Source organism: Clinocottus analis, unplaced genomic scaffold, assembly GCF_023055335.1.
Source record: "Clinocottus analis isolate CAN_PGR_092001 unplaced genomic scaffold, fCliAna1.0.p SCAF_1, whole genome shotgun sequence".
Taxonomy (NCBI): domain Eukaryota; kingdom Metazoa; phylum Chordata; class Actinopteri; order Perciformes; family Cottidae; genus Clinocottus; species Clinocottus analis.
The window spans coordinates 12286939-12303816 of record NW_027175820.1 but is presented as its reverse complement, the minus strand read 5'-3'; the positions used below and the strand labels follow the sequence as shown (position 1 = coordinate 12303816).

Here is a 16878-nt window from a genome sequence, read left to right as displayed (position 1 = left end):
CTTTTATAATATGAAGCATCTGTGTGGAGAAAAAGAGTGTGGCAAAGGATGATTTTATCCAAAAGAAGATTTTGAAAAGGTGCAAAATACTGTGTCTAGCTTTGGGATCTAGCTATGGGATTGTGCCAGCATTTAGTGTTGAGCCACACGCAAGCACAGGAAAAGTGGAAAAGCCAGGACTACCAAATTGTCAGCAATACTAAAGACATCAACACAAAAATTTCAGCCATCCATCACAACTGTCGGCTTCTTTCAGTGGCGACAGTGATTTATTCTAGGGCTGAAATCCATTTGGACTCTCTCTCTCTCTCTCTCTCTCTCTCTCTCTCTCTCTCTCTCTCTCTCTCTCTCTCTCTCTCTCTCTGTCACACACACACACCACACACACACACACACACACACACACACACACACACACACACACACACACACACACACACAAACTAATTTGCTTACTGACTTACTCACACTCCCCAACACACATAAACCTAAATACCATGCACAGCAACTCCCCCACTGTTAATAACTGTTTTTTTTTCAATTGCAATTATTTGGAGTGTTGATTGGAGAATTATCTGTCCACTCACAGAACTGACATTGCTGTGGGGCAGGTGTTCAAAATATCAAATGTATTTTACTCCGGTGAGTTTGGCACCTCCAAAGTTATATTAACCCTTATATTTTGACTGTGTATGATTTTAAATAATCAGAGGAATCACTGCATCTATTAAAAGACGTATAAAACACAATGTTTAACCTATTCATAGGAAATACACATGTATTCTTTCCCTATTGATATAAATTGAGTAGAAAAAACAATGTAACATTCTTCAACATCAACACATTATTTTTCTAAAGTTAAATCCTTTTCAACCAAAAGTATGTTTTTCTATTTTCGTCACAGAAAGATTTTTTGCAGGGCTGGTGTGAAACTGGCAACTAAGTGTATAACTATGTGTAAAGGTTTATCATACTCCAGTGTATGTAATACAATGTGACTAAAACTAGCCAAATCCCTGGCTCCATGATACTTTCCTGCCATGTTTAAATTAATTTAAATACACACATAAAAAAAGACTATTGCATTTAATATTTTTCTTATTACAGTGATACTATCATAATAATTCAAGTTTTTAATCAATACCATGCATTTTTAAATCACTGGAAGGTGTCTTTTTAGTCTTTGCACTACAGTAAATCATATGCACAATGAAGACTGTCAAACAGTGATGATCCAGATTTTAAGCTCCATAAATCCCACACAGGAAGTAGTCGATATATTTACAACCGTACAAGACTATTTTTATTTTTGACGTGCATTAGCCATACAGTGTTTTAGCTACTGTTGTGCTCAGGACACGAGCAGAAGAATTGCAGAAACATGAATGACATCTGATATGTGTATGGAGCTGAGTGTGTGCTTCTACAATACAGTGTGTGTTTATGGTTGCAGATAAATAGCACAACAGATGCTTGCCACCATACTGGTGTGTTACCCTTCTCCATCCCCTCTCATTTAATGTCTTCTCATTTCTCCACAGCTTCTTTGGTATTTTTTCATATGTCAGATGATAGCTCAGGTCCTACACTGTGCAGGAAGATTTATCAGTCAACACACTGCCCCTAATGTCCCCGATCTGCCAACAAGCACACACAGTTCCCTAAGCCCATGCTCTAGCCCTAAGCCCTGGCCCAAGCTCTATGACTGCACCCTAAGATTGGTCTGTGAGTGTGCGTGCATGTTCGTTTGTTTGTGCACGTCACGTGACTTTGTGCTTGCTGAGTCTTATTGGCTGGTGGGTATTTGTGCCACTGCTAAAACATGATGATGCTACTTTTGCAGATGCATGGTCAGGAGCTGTCAGCTGTTAATATGTTTGTCTGTCTGCGCAGCTATCTTAAAAAGTTGATCTGAGCTGGCCTGTGTGTATCTGGAGTCGAGCGGCGCACAGACGGCTCTGCTCTGTGCTCGCTCTTAGTCTGGCCTGCTTGTGTCTGGAGGGGCAAGGCTGGCACTGAGGCTGCCCAGACAGGTCACCCAGGCTCTGTAAGAGACAATACTATGAGCAAGCCTTAGCTTCATTCTACTGCAAACCGGTTTCTGGTTGATAATCACCAGTACATACTCATACTGGTGATTATCATACATAATCAGTAGCAAACTCGATTTTAGTAAATCAAAATACACTAGAATGCAGAATGAGATACAAATAAACCAAATATAAAGTCAAATCACAATAAACTGAAGTATGTTCTATTATTTTTTATGAGAACGCTTATTATTTCCGTCCAGTTAGAGCTAGTCCTGTCTTAGGTCTGTTTGACTGTCAGTGCTTCTGCATAGTGATTGAACTTCAGCTAAGGTCCGGGCCTTGCCATGATAAAGTACCAAACTTAGCTCTGCTCCTAAAATCCTGGATTAATGCCAGCTTTAAGAGCTTAACATGGTCAGCCATTCAAACATGCAGTGCATTGCCTGGGCTACCTTGGTTTTCTGTTATCTCCTGTGGAGTTTTACAAGCAGTAAGTTTCAGCACCATTACTGCCTGTGCTTTGTGTACAGGTCATGAAACACGACTGACCTTGGAACAACCTGTGCTTATTTTATGGCACTGACATGGTTTTCTAAATTCTTTTAATTCTTATGAGTATTTTTGTAATGACAATATATTATCTTGTCCTTAACAGTCTGATAAAACACAACAACATTCTATGTCATCAAACATTTTTAACAATCAATGTTTGTAATAAATGGTCTAAAAATCTTGAAACTAACCAAAAAGATGTGAATTTCCTATATTTGTCTATAAATATGACAAAAACTATATATACTTGGACCAAATATTAGCTTATTTGATATATATATATATATATATATATATATATATATATATATATATATATATATATATATATATATATATATATATAACAAATTGGTATATTATATATAACAAATTGGTATATTGGTAGTGAGGCTTTTGCAAGCTTGTGAATGTGGGCATGGTAGTAAGTGTGTGTGCTTTTTGCCTTCATTGATACAAACTCCACGACTGGCTGTTCACAAAGAGTGGCGTCCGCTCTCCTCCTATAAGATGTCCACCGTAGTGTCGTCAGTGCTGTGGAGCAGCTCAGATTGGATGCTACCTGCCAATGTTTACTGACAGTGTTTACTGTCACCGGAAAGAGTTACATTAGAATACCTGTCACTGCTGCTTTGAGCACAATTTGTCTGTCCGACTAAAATAGGTGCATCTGTAAGTCTGAGTAACATTAAATATGTTGACACTTTGATGGTAACAATTCATAGGACATGTGCTATGTTTGATGGGAATTGTGAAAAATTGCACAGCCTCCAGAAGTTATAAAATCACATCAAGCAGATAGAGGAGCTGATGCCTCCAAGAAATAAGTTTAATTACATGAATGTCCCTGATTTCTAAAATTCTGTCTGACATCCATGTCGCCTCATTTGTTCTTGTTTCCGTGTTTGTTTGCATGTTAGGCTTCAGGTTCTTTAGCCTTAAATCTCGAATATCCATTGGATAAAAATACAATGTAATCACGTTGGCCTGCCTTGCACAATGTCAGGAGTAAACACGTATGGTCATTCCACATCTTATTACAGCTTATTACTGCAGTCATGTGCATAATCACTTTATGCTTTTCTCATGCGTGAGTAACTTTTGCACCCTCATCTGTAAGCCATTGTGCTTTTATTTTTTCTTAAACCATTCTGTTTTATCCAGTGTGTCACACATGTCTATAGTAGGACATTTAATTGTTTTTCCCCCCTTTTTTGCTATGATGACTTGTCAAGGATAAAAATAACACCGTTGACAGTTTTCTTGAAAAAGAAAAAAACATATCATTCTTTGGCCTTCACAAGCAAAATAGTTGTCTTTTGCACAGTATTTTACCATAATTTGCTTGTGATCTTATCCATTGCACATTTTAATGGTAATACTGAAGATCAAAAATAGAATTTGTTGCATAATGAAAAGCAGTTAAAACATACTCTGCTCTTGGGTGGTTTGTTGTGTTTCACAAACTGATCTTCTGAATTTTCCATAGCAGAAGTCCTCATTAAGATGTACAGGCTCAGAAAAGACCGAGCGGTGCAATGTGTTTTGCGGTGCACTGTGTGCAAGAGTAATGATTGTGGGGTTTGGTGCTATGTTGATTCCATCTTGGTTGTTCTGCAATAATTCAAGAGAGGAGGAGGGGCGGGGTGGTTGGGAGGCACCATTTTACTTCTCCAATCCCCCTTCGCCACCACTGGAATATAATCCGCTGTCTCCTGACCTTCAAATCATGCAGCGCTGCAGTCATTTCAATTGGCCCGGCCGCCATTAGCGTGAAATGTCCTCTAGCCACTCTGCTTCTGCACATGGAAGATTTCCTTTCTCCCAGCATGGCTTCCCTCTTCTATTTTGCTCCTTTCCTCCATCTCACATTTTCTCCACCATGCCCCCCGAAGCCTGGCTGCGATGGAGGGTGGGAACCTCTTGCACTAAGGAAATGAGCCACCACAGGAGATACTGTTGGTCAAAAGACAGGAGAAAAAACCTCCCTCCATTAGACTGTGATATGTTTGTGTTACACAGTGTTCTTTCAAAAAAAACGTTTCAGTACATATCTTATAAGCAAAATATGTTTGCTTTTACAGTGGCTCTCATTTTAAATGGCCTAAGTACATATATGACCAAAACAATTGAACATGTTTCAGTCAGGCAGGTTGCTCATATATATATATATATATATATATATATATATATATATATATATATATATATATATATATATATATATATATATATATATAACCTTTTTGCTAAATTGTGTAATTGCTTATGTGATTTTAAAGGTACAGGTCATTGTAATACCAATTAATAAAAGGATAACATATTTAATCATTGTAATACCAATTAATAAAAGGATAACATATATTTAATCATACTCAAAGGAATTGTAGCTGGTGCATCTTTGTCTCTGATTTTGAGCCAGGACACAAGAAAGGCAGCTTTACTTCGTGGTCACAGGGTTCATTGGAGCGTGCCCGGGGTAGTTCCCCTTGGCCAAGTGCGTCACATCGAGGGAGCAGCCGGAGCTCTCCCTATCATACCTAATAGAGGGAAGAAGATATAGTGACTGGGGCATAGAACTCATATGCCAAGGCTCAGCATGTGTTATGTTGCTGGTAGATAGATAGATAGATAGATCAATTATTGAAAGAGGACATATTTGATATGATCTGAATATTAAAAATATATCAGAGGCCAAACAACATTCATGGCTGTCTTCAGATCTGTGCTGAGAGATGTGTGTCAAATCTCCAGAGAGATGCTTTATTCAGAAGGGTCAAGGGGTTCTCTGAATGTTTGATAAGATGCAAGAATAATTTTATTTTTGTTGTTCATTTATAAAAAGTACTGTAAAAATGTCAGCGGCACCTTTCAAAATTATGTTTATTATCAGCAAGCCTCATAAATTATTATTCCTCCATATTCATAACTACAGATAAATATCCTATGACCTAGAATTCATCTCACAATAAAACATCCTTTCACAACCACATATATCTCAACACCTTCGTATTTTTCCTGTTTCTAAAATATGTTGTTTTCCTGGTTGTGCTTCGAGTGAATTTGGCTCACCCTGTCACTGCTTATTATGTTTCTGGGATAATGACAATTGGAAATGTGTACTTGTCTATACACTAACCGAACGCATGATTGTGTGCCAGCTTTGCAAAAACCCTGACCTAGGTGCACGGGATGAACTGATAAGATTTGTTGACGTAGATGGCCATTGTGTCTTCTGGTCTTACACAAGTTCTTATCTGAAACCTCCCATAAGTCTATTTCTCTCTACTGGTTGTTATTACATACAGTGTATGCATTTATGATTAATGACCCCACTGGGGTGTTTCCATAATGCTATGACCTCAAGGTAAAATTGAAATGCATGCACTGGATGTAGAGCATTCTTATATTATTGCTCAATATACTTAGCAGCCATTACATTTGTTGGCACTGTTGAAAATAAAACAGGGCTATGAGGTTTCAAATCAACACAGCCACTCTAAGAAATGGACTTATTGGAATTGCATTAAGTTGATTAGACTGAGAAATGAATACTATTTACAATGGGGCAGTGTTAAACACTCTTGTTTCTCCCAGCTATAGGAGTGCATTGACAGTCAGTCAGCATCAATTAAATCTCCTGATCTGTATATCCTGAGAGGCCGGACTTGTTGTCTTCTAATAAAGCTGGTCTGTGGCAGCAGAAGGTTTCATTTCCTCTTGGAGATTGCCCTCAGTAATGCAGAGTGCTTATCATAGACTTGGAAAAGGACTGCAACAACACAACGTTCTGATGCTTGATACCCAGATCAACCTGAGGCCAATGCTATATATATATATATATATATATATATATATATATATATATATATATATATATATATATATATATATATATATATATATATATAGTCACACTGAACATCAACCATTTAGATTCAGAAAGTCTTTTGCTTTTTAATAATAAGTGTTTGGTTTATAGTATATTATAATGTGCTGTACATTGTTGATATATTAGACATGTTGAACATATTGGTAAAGTTAATGTGTTTTTTTTGTCAGAGAATACATGGTATTTGGGGAATATTATGAGTGGTTATATGTGTCTGTTTGTGCAGATGAAAATGAAAAATGGTGTCTGGGAAGGACGGGGTTGTGAGGGGGCCAAGCTGTCCCTGGCCATTCATTCTCTCTGGCCCCTTGTCTAATTAATGGGCCACGTTTATACACGTTATTGCACCAGACGATCTGTCACTCATTAATCATGTGACCTTCTCTGGCACAGTTAATGACCTTGGAGGGCTAGATCAGCTGGAGATGACCGAAGCTGTGGAATTAAATAGTTTCTGGAAGTGGTCATGGTCACAATCAGGCACTTTAACGGCCACTGTGTTCAGGCCTCTCTGCTGGTACACCTCCGTCTGTGTCTCATCTATAGGTCCGTCCAGGCTCTGCCACAGGGATGGGTACTGGAATTTTAGACATTAGAGTTTAGGATTAGATTAGGCCAGGGATGGAACCAATGTTAAAGTCTAATCACTCAGTTACAACTTTATTGGCTGATTTCCTGCATGACCACTGCCTGTCACAATTCAAATCACTTGTTAAAGAACCATGTTGCGCCAACTTCTTAAAAAACTTATCCTATCAAAGTTGTGTTATGTTAAGTTTTTCATCAAAGTTTAGAAAGTACATGCTAAAACTTCAAACTCTTTAAGAGAGAGAGAGAGAGAACTCTTCAGAGATACAGAGCGAAGCAGATGTTTTACAGCAGTTAGAGTAGTACAATGACAAATCAATTCACATCAATTGTGATAATCGATTTATCATAAATCAAGTAATTCAACAATAAAAAAGTGCAATTAACATGGATGGGTCATTTTTTTTAACAAATGTATATTCAGTGATTTTGTGTCCTGGTTCAATCAAATATTTTAAATTTCCTTCCATAGCTGTCTTGTTCATTTGTCTTTACATATATCTGTTGTAGTTGTTGGTTTATTGTCAAGTATTGACTGTCTAATTGCATTATATCAATGTAGAGATAAAGCTGAGCTAAGTCCACATAATACTGAATACTGACGTGGTACAGTACCAGCGGGTACTCCACGATGACCGAGAACTTGAACAAGTTACTTATTGTTATACAGTACATACGTTTCTTCATATATAGTAACATAATTACTATAGAAATATTTGCAATAGGTATATTAGTATCAAATTTAAAGGTGCATTACAACTTTTATTAAATTCACTTTGGAGCATTTTCCTTCTCTCTTACTGCAGTTTTTAAAAACAGAACTAGTACACAATAGGATAATACAAAAAGAAAGAAAAAAGTTCCACCTCATGGTTGATATTAGCCACTGGCTTATAATGAACTATTTTAAGAAAAACTATTTCAGCGTCCAAAGTTTAAATGATGATCGCGTTATGGCTGCCACCTCATTTTCACAATTGCAGCATTAAAATGTTAGCTTTCTTCTCAGTGACATTGAAATGGAGGGATTTTGTTTATCCCTGCCTTTGTTTATTTAACATTTCGCTCAGCGGGGGAGTTTCAGATAGATTGTTTTCAAGACAGTCCCTACAGACAGCGAGCAAACACTCTACAGCTTCATCAAACAGAACAATCTTCAACTTTCCCCTTCCGCAGTGTGCAGGGAAATGTGACTGAGAGGAACATCATAATGGAATATGATTGAAAACGATCGTCATCATTTGTCAGTCTGTAACAATATGCAAGCGCTGGTTTATAGAGGATTTATTTACAACCATGTGCAAGTGTACCATTGCACGGAAAGAAAAACACATTGATGGATGAAAACATTTGATTTTCATGTGCCAAACATTTGTTGGAGTTTTGTTATTAATTAATTCACTCTTGTGTGATGGATTATAGATGTATTTTTCCTCACTAAGAGGCATCAACATACATTTGGCCGCATGATAGTCAAACTGAAATACAGGGAGGGAGCGAAAACATATCTTTTTGAGCTGGAAAGTGAGTTCACCTCTGTATGAAATGAGATCTGAATTGTGCTTCTTCCACGTTTGTGACATTTGCAAATGTGAGCCAGATGAGTTTTGGTGGAAGCATGGTGGCATTATTTTTTTTATTTAAAAAAACATGTTTTTGGAGTTGAAAATCCACTGAAAAAATGCCATGTTCAATGTCCCCATCGAGATGTGCAAAGCTTGGTGGGAACACTCATGGGCGTTTGCAATTGTATTCTGTAAAACACACATAAAATCACACATGCACACACAACCACATATAGGGGCTGTGCCATTATCCTCTTTTCCTCTGCGACCACTCTGTCTTTCTCGCTGCTGTCTTGCCTCCGTCCACCTTCGTTCTCCCGTTTGCAAGTGCAGGCTTGATTAATATTTTCCACTGTTCCGTAACCATGGCAATAAGGTCACTGCATATGATACTTAATTGAATCTTCCCAGTGCTTTTGTGTGCATCTCCTGTGTCCGGACAATAAAAATCTTCCGCTGATGACTCCAACCCCCTTCTTTCACTCCTCTCCCCTCCATCTTTCTTTTCATTTGGTGCCCCATGAATTCATTCATTTGTTTCCTCCGCTATCTCTTTCTTGTATTCCCTTTCTTTCATGACTGCTCTCTGACCAAGTCTTCCTTGTCCTGTCTTACTCTTTTTTTTACTCAAACATTGTTCTTGTGCATGTCTTGTCCTCCAGCAAGGAGCAGAATAGTGTCATTGTTATCGTGAAGTGCAAAATTTAGCTTTTTTTCTGTCTTTTGTTAACAGCCACCTGCTGCAACTCCGCTTGATGACTTATTATTACTTATTACTCTTTCATGCCCCCCCCCCCCCCCCCCTCCACCACCTCGCTTGTCTTCTTTCTCTGTATGTTGCTTACTACTCGTTTCCCCATTCGTGTAACATTTGCATATAATCAGTCTCCGAGTCCGGCACAATCGTTACATTGATTTAAAACAACACTGATGACTCAAGTGGTAAAACAGAAAGCCGCCCAGCCAGAAAGCATTGGGACGCATAGTGAGCCTCTAACACGGGGAGCTCTCTGAGCAGGTGTTCTGATTAATGCCTAACAAATTGGGGTCCTCTAAGATCCGGACATAAGTGGGAGACACGTTCCCTCTTCACACGACACATGGACGAACACATCAACACATGCCGACTGAGTCTTTGTTCACGCTAGTATGGAGGCTAATCCATGACAAGAGGGGACACAGGTTCACAGGCAGAAAACACTGGAGTGGGTAAAGAGTGGAGAGGTGAAGGAGAAGAGGTGGTGGTCTGTTTGGAGTGCTGGCTTTAAAAAAAAAAAACAGCATATATGTTTTTCATTTGTTTTTCAAAAGGACATTGAAAGTAAATACATGCTTTATCAATGTTTGATTACCCTGATTCAGCTGCAATGCATTTTTTTCTTCTTTTTTCTTCAGCTGTGTACACAGTGGACAAGAGGAATCAGTATTTATTTTATTCCCTGCAGAATGCTTCGACTATTGTGCCACTATTTGCTCATACAATACAAACAATAATCAGAATAATAATGTTTTACAATCACAAAAAAATTCAAGCGCATAAAGAGCTTATTTTAGTCGAGGTGCGTGGCAGGTCACTTTCCTGAAAGGTCAATTTTGTTAATGTTATTATTACACAATGAGAGAGTCCTGTTTGTCCTAATAAAAGTGGGACAAAGATTTTGAGGCAATCATTAGACTCAAATAAAACAGAAAGGTAGGGTAAGAGACGGGGACGAGAAAAAAATTACACATCAGATTTGACATATGCACCATAAAATAACCATTAGCAGTTACCTACATTCTGAAGTGACAGTCTATCAATAATGTCATTCTGAAAATGGGACAGGTTTGTTGCTGTCTTTAAATCACCGGAGACTCCGTACAGCAGGAAAGCATGCAGATAATGCATTCAGGCTCGGTGTTAAAGGGAATGGTGGAAGCAGCTCACCTGGTCACAGGCTTCAGACACCTGCTTTGTCTGAGGTTCAGTCCAGTAGACAACATTGAACTCAGCTGTTGATATTATTCAGTGTTACTGTCTGTTTAATTACTATGAACATGTTTTGCTAGAATATGTAAAATGCTTCTGTCTTCTTATAAAATTCTTATAATCTTAAAATATTCTAATTATTTTTCTGGTTTTACTCTTTTTTTCATTATCACAATTCTGAATATTCTAACTAACAGCATGATCACCATAAAACTAAATTGGGACAAATAAAAATGTCCATTGAAAACAAACTAAACAACCTCCAAACACAATCCCTTTAAGCATTCACAAAGCAAACCCTGTCACTTTCAAAGACATGCAAACACTCACGCAAACAAGCACAAGCAACGGCACAGAAACATGCACACACACACACACAGACTTGAATTCACTTACCAACCCCTTCCTCCCTAATAGGGCATTTGTCTACAATCAAACTTTGTGTTGCATATGAATGGGCCTATTAAGAATGGGACATGCGCGCAGTGCCTGCAGCTTTGAAAGCTGAGAGCCGAGCACACTTCTTTTCTATTACCATGTTTAATTTGGAAGCACGTGGAGGCTATAGTATGCCCATCTGCTCCCCACACACGCCTCTCAGCCGCCCTGTTTCTATCATGTGCCGGCGTAACAGGCAGGCATTGTAGCAACAAGTGTCCGCACATTACCACGCTTGCCAGCTCCCCTCACTTGGCAGCGAGCCTGCTAAACTACCCGCCCCCTTATGAGAAAAAGACTTGATTGTGCCAGGGGAGAGAGCTTAGGGGGTAGACCGGGAAGAGGTAAGAGGAGGGGGAATTGATTTACATACTGCAGTTTAGGCGACACTCATCTGATTCTAAACGGCTCCAGAGCAATTAAGGGTCATTAGTCCTTTTGTTTTCTGTTGTGGCACATTGTAGCAGTGACGGTATCTGAGGCGCGGTGCCCCCTGTGGGGGCCGCCTGTGGGAATGTCAGCACTAACGGGGTCTGTCTACCACCCTTCCTCCCCATTCATGTCTCCTACTCCATTGATACAGCTTTCCTCTGTGTGTAAACAAACACTCAGCACCACCCTGGCAATGCAAGGGAAGCCACTTTGGCAAAGATCCAGCTCTGGAGTGGTGATGGGGCAGGCTCAGGCTGCTTATCCCAATTATCCTGATCATGGCAACAATTTCTTTCACGTGATATAATTTGCAAATTTCAAACATTCAATTAAATTTGTTTTGGCAACAACATATTTGCACACAGTAGCACACCGCGGATGGTAGTGTCCCCATCTGAATTTCAGCTCTCATTTCAGTTTTATTTGCTACACAGTGTGACGGTGGATGCAGTATATATCTATTTCATGTGATGAATAGATTGAATATCTACATGTAAACACACTATGCTATATGACACAAATTATGATTTTGTTTCTCTACACAGATGCAGCAGTCATCTCTATTTTGATTGCTTTCTATTTGCTGACTGTACACCACTCCAACCAGCAAGTGGGAATGAAACAATTCATCAAAAAATATCTACATGTATAATATAATAGTGTTCTATAGCCTGGATGTGATCAAGCAGGTTTTTTAAATAAGATATGATATAGGAGAATAACATTGCCTCAAGGTCAGTTGCACTGACTGTAATGAAAGCTGGGATGTATTCTTCAATATGTTTATCGTCCATTACTCACCTAGCAGGCGGCGGTGTGTTAAGCACCCCTGCTACTGTGAAAAGGCATCAAAGGCAGCAAAAGACAAGTATGGTATGGAATGTGAATGTTCACATGTCAATTTGTGTGGCTGTAAGACCCTCCTCAGTTGGTATAGAAAAACACTTATTGCTAATGTAAATAGCAAGACAGCATAAATCAGCAGGCACGCGCAGCCTCGGAGAAAATCGTGTAATAGTTATTGCAAAATGAAGTGGCATTGGGATCAATATCCCACTATATCTCACTCTGGCGTAATGGCGCGGAGGGAAGCTGGAGGCCAAGGGAGTCCGGTCCCTTCACCCTACCCCGGGCCTATAAATCTGCCTGACCTGCAGCCCGCTTATTAAAGTGCATACACAATCCTCAGCAGCCATCCAAAAATACAAGCTTACTCACTGACCTAGAGTCAGGGGAATGGATGCCTTTACCTTGTCTAAGGGCAGGGGTTAAAGGCTGATTGAGGCTATAGCTTCATCTTACCATACTGTACAGAGAAACAGCCAAGTGTTGGTTTTAGCTCAGAATTAATCATTCTAATATAATTCAAAATGAAGTTTAAATGTCAGCACTACAGGGAACACTGTGGATTAATTTGTTCCAGTTATAGTAAACCCAGTATGTTGTGTGTAGATGTGTATATTTTCTTCATTAATAAATTCATTTGTCTGTTTGTCTTTTATTCATGGCATCTTGAGGCACAACTTTTCTACTGTGAAGCAAGCAACTATGCTCTCTAAGCTTTGGCTTATTCACCAAAATTAAACTCTAGTCTTTCGTTCGGTAAAGAATCTGCACTGCTGTCATAAATAATTTCATAATTATTGAAATGAGAAAGGATATTAGTTTCAAGGTTGAGGTTTTGCCTCTCAAAATTAAAATCAATTTGAGCTTCATGATATGGTATTAGAAATGTATTTATTTGTGACAATGGGGCATGTATCATTCTCACACATATACACACAATAAGATAAACAAGCAAATTAATGTATGTTACAAATGCATAGTATATAGTAGTTGAGGGGAAATGGATGCTTTTGACAGTGGGCAGTATAAACTGTGTGAGCCTTGCATGAGTTGCAATGACTCTAATGTTTGGAAGAAGAAGCTTACAATTGTGGATGACTGAGGAACAATCTGAAGTCTATCTGTTTTGTCTGAGCTGCTGTATGAAAATGTTTTGAATGACATTAGAATGTAATATATGTACAAAAATGGAGTCGTTTTTGATTTACGTGCAATGCTTTTATGTGTTTTCTGCATAATATGTCTGTACAGTGTCCTTTTCTTATCCTCAGGTTTTAATATGACTTTATAACAAACAGCACAGAGCCTGTAGACAGAAATGAGTACAAAATAACAATAAGATGATGATAATGGCAGTCTATGATTTGCTAGATTATTCAGGTTTTATCCATTCATAGATAAGATCTTGTTGCAAGCTTAGTACAGCCTTGGGGCAAATATTATTGGTCCAAAAGAAGGATGGTGGCAAAAGGTTATGAATTTTAATTGCAATAAACCAACATGAACAGTGAGGCATGTGGTTCACTTGGTTTTCTTAGAGACACTTGTTTGGAAGATGTACAGTGTGACCAAAGACTGTGGACAATGATGCATTCCTCTTGTGTTTTGTAGGACTGTGAGGGACGCTTTCCTCTGCTTCACGGTTCACAGTTGGTAAGTGTTTCCTTGAAACTTATTTTTCCTCATTTCAGTTTCACTACATGTATGTGACTTTAGGGTCAAGACTTTCTTTGAGGAAAGTTTGTATTTTATAAATTTAAACAAACTCTTGAGAACTTACCTGGAGAAAAAAAATTCTCTATAGGGTTAGAGTTTAAAATATGAGAACCTATGTGCAGATATTCTTTACTGATATATCCATTACATGCACACATCCCATCATTTCTAAACCATACAGCACCCTATTACTATAAAATAAAAAAGGCCTTGTCAATATTCTTTTGAGTAATATTTTTGTATTGAACCTTGTCCTTAGACGGAATAATTCACAGCTTGAAACACATCATGTCTGTTTTGATTTTCTCCAAAGCAAATCTAATAGCATTGTCTTAATTTCTGTAGAATGATTAAAAATGGTGATATTTCATAATAAACAGAGGTATGATTTATTTTTTTCTTGATTTTAATTGTTTTCTCAGACTTCCAGTGGTAACACTTTACAAAAAGCTTATAATTCCATTCAAAATGTAATTACTTTGCCTAATGATATTAAGAAAATTATATTTGTATATAAACCTTTTTTTTAAAAGTCTTTTTAGAAACACAAATGACCTTTAACATATAAAGAAAGTGGTACATAAGTCTATTGTATAGCAGTCCTAAAACAAATTCAATGCTATATAGCTTTTTGCCTGTACCTAATACTAATACAAAAACATATGTATGATACATTTTAAACATGTGTATCTTAAAATATAATTTTACTTCGAGAAGAAAATAAGACATCACATCAAGCAAGCAGTTTGACCTCACTGGATGAGCGGCAACAGTTCATTAAATTGTAATATCTTACTGCAGTCTTGTTTATTGACATCTTAGATACACATTCAGCATTTTAAATGTCCAAGCTGGACTGGACTTATAGTAAGCTGCTAATTATTTACATTCAAGTCGTTCTTGTGAGATTAATTTATGACGGTTTAATATAACTGACAATTAAAGCAATCCTTTCTAATTAGCTGTCTATACTGAGTAGATGTACTAATCAACACTAGTGGAATGGTTTTTATTTTCGTTCAATAATCTACTCAAGTGTAATTTTCTAGCTGTGAAGTACACTCATTGCAAGTACATGCACACACACACACACACACACACACACACACACACACACACACACACACACACACACACACACACACACATACACACACACATACACACACACACACACTCACACACACACACACACACACACACACACACACAAACACACAGTGATTCTTTGTGGATATGTATATGAAAATAAATCTGAATCAACATTACAGAGTAATTTAATCATCAGCTTCTTCCTGACTGCATACAGTTTTTTTTGTGAAGCTTCTCATCAGCCTTCCTGCACATGCACACACACACACACACACACACACACACACACACACACACACACACACACACACACACACACACACACACACACACACACATACACACACTGGACACCTCTGCCTCAACCAGTCACTGCCTCTGCCCTGACCTTGACCTGGGTTAGCAGCTCAGATGACAAAGGTGGGGACAGTTTGGTTTTTTAAATCATAACAAGTTGATATTCAAATTTAACGTACAGACAAAACATGAGGGTTGGGATGAGCTTGGGCCAGATATGAATACACTTCAAAGCTGTTTCACCACTTGATAGTGACAACAAGATCTGATGTGGAAATCACATGTAAATGTGTACCGCAGACTGACCTTTGCCCTCTGTGTGTGAGGATCTGTGACCAGTCGCTGACCCCTAATCCTCCCCTAAATGGTTTGACAATAGAGAGACATATTGATCTGGTCAGTCTTCTGGCAAAAGGGTCAAGGACCTGACACACAGCCCAATTGTTCTTTGTGTCTGCAGGTAGACCTCGCGTTGTCTTTCCACCACCTGTAGTTATATGCTGGGCTATGTGTGAATTGGGCCTCTGTTTCAATTTCTGGGACGGACAGGCTTCATATGTCTGCTTTTGCGTCACTTGCTACACTATGCTAATGAGGATTACAACGAAGCTATGCGTAAAAAAAATATATAAAAATAACACATTAGAAGTTTTATGACAGGCTCAGGATATAGCTTTTTTTCTCCTTAAGACAGCACAAATTGCTTTAAGAAAAGCTTACGCCTGAGAGATTTGGTAACCTACACCATCTGACCCCCCCCTCCACCACCAAAAAATAACACATGTCTGCAAGCTCCCTCTCAGAGCCCCCAGCTTTCCCCACTGCGCCTGGGCGGCTGCTCTCCTCTGGGCTCACCCAGAGAGGGTTGGCCAGCTCTCACATCTGGTCAGACAGAAGAACAGAGAAAACACGAGAAAATCTCTATGTCCACCACTACTCTCTCTCTCTCTCTCTCTCTCTCTCTCTCTCTCTCTCTCTCTCTCTCTCTCTCTCTCTCTCTGTCTCTCTCTCTCTCTCTCTCTCTCTCTCTCTCTCTCTCTCTCTCTCTCTCTCTCTCTCTCTCTCTCTCTCTCGGATTCTTTTGGAGTGACCGGTGAAAGAGCAACATCTGGAAGGAGCAGCAGTTTTCTTTCCTTGTGTTTTTTTGGGAGATCTAGGCCCCCGATAATCCGTCTCCCTACTCATTAAAGGAGCTGAATAAACACAGGCCTCTTCCAGTTGTTCCTATGAATTTCCTCACCAGGCGTCAGGAGACCCAAGCAGGGGCTACTGGATCAAAGCTGCCGGCAGCCCCATGTGTGCCGAGAGTGAGAGTGCGTTCCGGGGTTGGGCCCATTACCTTTCTCCCTGGGAGCCTCGGAGGCCCCTAGGTCACTGGCTGTCAGTTCTTTGGCCCTCGCTCAGCAAAGGAAGAGGAGGAAAAGGAAAGATAGGAAGAGAAAAGAAAAGTTGACCAGA

At 38.9% G+C, this 16878-nt stretch overlaps 1 long non-coding RNA gene across 1 annotated transcript in view; it reads left to right on the top strand.

Moving 5' to 3' along the window:
- The window catches only part of LOC137784388 (uncharacterized), a 33213-nt gene that overhangs the window by 1175 nt on the left and 15160 nt on the right, over nt 1-16878 (top strand). The window contains exon 2 of the long non-coding RNA XR_011077402.1: nt 13927-13968. This is a non-coding gene — a long non-coding RNA (uncharacterized lncRNA). The remainder of the gene's footprint in view (nt 1-13926; nt 13969-16878) is intronic.